This window comes from Phoca vitulina, unplaced genomic scaffold (genome assembly GCF_004348235.1).
Source record: "Phoca vitulina isolate PV1807 unplaced genomic scaffold, GSC_HSeal_1.0 scaffold10, whole genome shotgun sequence".
Classification (NCBI taxonomy): domain Eukaryota; kingdom Metazoa; phylum Chordata; class Mammalia; order Carnivora; family Phocidae; genus Phoca; species Phoca vitulina.
The window spans coordinates 47,274,537-47,278,782 of record NW_022589713.1 but is presented as its reverse complement, the minus strand read 5'-3'; positions in this window follow the sequence as shown (position 1 = coordinate 47,278,782).

The window sequence follows — 4,246 nt, the reverse complement described above, 5'->3', positions numbered from 1 at the left end:
GGGGAAGATGAACCATGAGAGATGATGGACTCTGAAAAACAAACTGAGGGTTCTAGAGGGGAGGGGGTGGGAGGATGGGTTAGCCTGGTGATGGGTATTAAAGAGGGCACGTTTTGCATGGAGCACTGGGTGTTTTGCACAAACAATGAATCATGGAACACTACATCAAAAACTAATGACGTAATGTATGGTGATTAACATAACAATAAAAATTTTTTTAAAAAAGAAATGTAGTCAGGGCAGTAACAGTTTAGCTTAAACAGAAGCATGATTCTGAGGAGCGGACCAGGGACTAGGGGGTGGCGGATACTCCAGGGCAGCATAAGACATTGTATACAGTGGGGGGTTACGCTGGAGGGGGGGCTGGCTTCCTGGCGCCAGACTGACTTCTAGCACCCTCACCGTGTGCTGCCCCAAATCCACCAGGGTGCTACAAACACAAAAAGCTGAGAACCCCGCTCCACATGTCTGTCTGCCACCTCCCAAGACAGTGTTTCTCAGGATGGGAACCAGAGGTAGAGGTGAGGTCATAAGCAAGGGGAAGAGATGTTTTAAAGTAAAGGCACATTCCCAACTCTGGGCACAGTCTAAAAGATGAGAGTCTCAGAGTCTCAGAGAGTGAATCCCAAACAATGGATGGTTCTGGAAATCTCAGTCCCAAGTGAGGCAGGTCACCCCTGCTGGCCTGGACCCTGAAGTTCAGCTCTATATATCTGCTTTGCCGAGCCCCAGATGCTGCAGGCTCAGCCACCTGGACCCTGGGTCTCTTCCATCCCGGACGGTGAAGGCCTCACACTCCTCTCAGGGATGCTCAGGGTCTACCCCGATGCCATAAAACCTAGTTGCCTATGCAGCATGGGAGCTCACCCTTCCCCCAGCCCTCGCCAGACTGGCCTGAGTCTGATTTCCTGATCAGCTCTCTAGGGTTTAGCTGGAAGCAGAACTCCACCCTGCAATGATGGTAGTAAGCATCCCTTTACGTTGAGAACCCATGGTGTGCTAGGTGCCATAGCGGGAGCTTTCAAGACCTTATATCATCCTCACAGCATCACTCAGAGGTAAGAATTATGATCCCATTTCACAGATTTGAAAAATGAGGGCCGGTAAAGTTAGCACACAACCAGTGAATGGTTGTCTCTGGTTGTCTCACCCCCGCCACATACAAAGTTGGACTGTGGCCAAGACCCTTAACCCCATCTAGTTCTTGCCATCCTCCTCCTTCTGACTACAATCCCTTTTCCAGAATGCTCCACGGTCCAGGACCCTCAGACAGAAAACCCAGAACCATGCTAGGGCCCCATCTGTCTGTGGGCCCCAGCTCCTGACGGAGCACCCGGGATGTCAACCTGGGCCCAGATCAAGCTAGACTTTTTTCCTCCTAGAGCCTGTTTAAACTGCTCACCCCAGCAGAGAGGCCAGCCTGATATTCGGGTTAAACCCCCCCAGACCCTGAAATTTTCCCCCTCTCATGCCTGGAGTCTCAGAAAACCTGGGATCGTGGAACCTCAGTCAGCCTTTCCCATTGAATCATAGGACAGTAATTCTCAAGGTGCAGCCCAGGTATCACCTGCGTCAGAGGCACCTGGAAGCTCTAAAAATGCACATTCCCAGGTGCCCCAAGACGTCCCAAATCAGACTGCCAGGGTGGTTCTTTTCCCACAGGTGCTCTGTACACACTTCCTGAATTCCATCTGCATCCTCATTATAGAAACAGCTTGCCACCATTGTCTTCAGTCTCTGAAATGGGCATACATATTTGCTTTTCAGACATAATTCACAATACTCATAAGATCTTCTGCAGTCATGTTAAGAGCAAAGAAGAGAAAAAGGACACTAACACTACAGAGCTGTTATGAGGCATCAGGCACCTTGTGATCTTACTAGAGTTAATCCTCCCAGATACCCTATAGTGGTGGCTTATTAATACCTGCATTGTCAGTTAAGGACCCTGAGACTCTAGAAGGTTAAGTGACTTGTCCAAGGTCATGGAACTAGACCAAGGTCAATGCAGATACATACCTAAGTCTCTCTGATCCCAGGCCTAAGCTGGTCCCTCTTGCACCACTCTAAGCCTTCTCCTAGTTATCACCCACAGCATGTCCTGCACATTGCTGGCTGTTTCGCATTTTTTTTTTAAAGAGAGAAAGAAAGCAGGAGAGAGGCAGACGGAGAGGGAGAGAATCTTAAGCAGGCTCCACGCCCTGCGCAGAGCTCACCACAGGGCTCGATCTCACAACCCTGAGATCGTGACCTGAACCAAAATCAAGAGTCAGACACTTAATTGACTGTGCCACCCAGGCGCCCCTTGACTCATTTTAATACTTAGTTACTTAGTTGGTTGTTTTGCCATAATATAAAAATTACTCATACCTGTTGCACACAAGAAGTTGTCCATCATCATTTGGCTAATAAATGAGTGAACTCTGTGTAGGCTTTCAAATCTGTAACTAAATCATATATTTCAAAATGCCATGCAAAAAAAATCCGCAAAAATGTATTTATTTAAACTCTGAAATTTATCCGATTTTATCATTACAAATTAGGGAGGTGGCAAACTATGGAATGTGAGCCAAACCCAGCCCACAGCCTGTTTTTATGCAGCCAGCAAGCTAGAAATCATATTTTCTTATTATTATTATTTTTAAAAAATTGTTTAAAAAAAAAGCAAAGAGTATGTGACAGAGACCAGACACCATACATGGCCCTGCCAAGCCTAAAATATCTACGATCTAGCTCTTCACTAAATAAATAAATAAATAAATAAATAAATAAATAAATAAATAAATAATGTTGAGCCCCTCTGTAGATGCTAAGAAATTATTAGGCTAAGACCATGTATTCTCAGCAGGGATGATATCATGTAAAACTGATTTTTAAGGAAGTGAAAAAAATTTTACTCATTTTATGTATCAACAATGACACACACATATAGGGCATAACCAGATACACAGTGTACCTGTGGTTTGAAATTTCAGGGGGTAGGAGCAATTAGAGAAAAATGTCTAAACAGGATCCTTAAGGGACAATAATGAAAAAGAGGTTGAGAAACACTGTGTCCTTTTGTAGCAAACATTCACAAAAGACCTGTTTTCATGTTCTTTCAACCCACTCCAATCCACAACAGCCCTCCCATACAGCTACTCTCACCACAGCCATCAGTGAGCTCCATGGCAGCACATCCAGTAGATGTTCTCAACTCATGTTACTAGAACTCCTGCAGACTTTTGAAATCTCCTCTCTTTCCTGTCATACTCCTCTCTTCTTTTCAGCAACTCCACACCTTGCTGATTTTCCTCTTACCTCCCTGGGTCACCATTCGAGTTTCCTTTTTCAGATTCCTATTCCTCCATCTGAATTTTGAATGTCAAAATTCTCCAGGGCCATCCCAGATCCTTCCTCTTCTTTCTCTGTGTTCTATCTATATATTACATAATCTCTCTCTAACTTTGAATGTCACCTGCATGCAAAGGAGCCCCATATTTGTATCTCATCATCTCTCCCCTGAGTTCTAGATCCATGTCCAGCCACCTTCTTGACATCTCCGCATTTTTCTTTTTTTGGCTGGAGGATAACCGCATTGCATTTCTATAATGTTAAGTTGCAGACATTTGAGGATTTTTTTTTTTTTGCCATAGTTTAACTCTGTACCTTTGAAACAAATAATACATTATATGTTAAAAAAAAGAAAAAGATAGCAGGAAGGGAAAAATGAAGGGAGGGAAATCGGAGGGGGAGATGAACCATGAGAGACTATGGACTCTGAGAAACAAACTGAGAGTTATATAGGGGAGGGGGTGGGGGGATGGGTTAGCCTGGTGATGGGTATTAAAGAGGGCATGTACTGCATGGAGCACTGGATGTTATACGCAAACAATGAATCATGGAACACTACATTAAAAACTAATGATGTAATGTATGGTGATTAACATAACATAATAAAAAAAAAAGAATTGACTTGTCCCTTGTCAACTAGACAATCTACCATAATTTCTAGCATAATATAGGAATGTATTCATTTTTCAGGATGTGAGCATTTTGTTGACACCAAGGATTTGTGTAGAATAAATGCCACAGAATGTACATTTAGCATGATTTGGGTAGAAGGAACAGGATTTAGAATTAACAAGGACTTCTACCTTTTAGCTTCATTTACATAAGTTAATATTTTTAAAAAATAAATGTCAGCCATCCTTTAAAAAAAAAAAACTAATATCAGTGGTGAAACAGGAAATGAACTGAAGTTTTT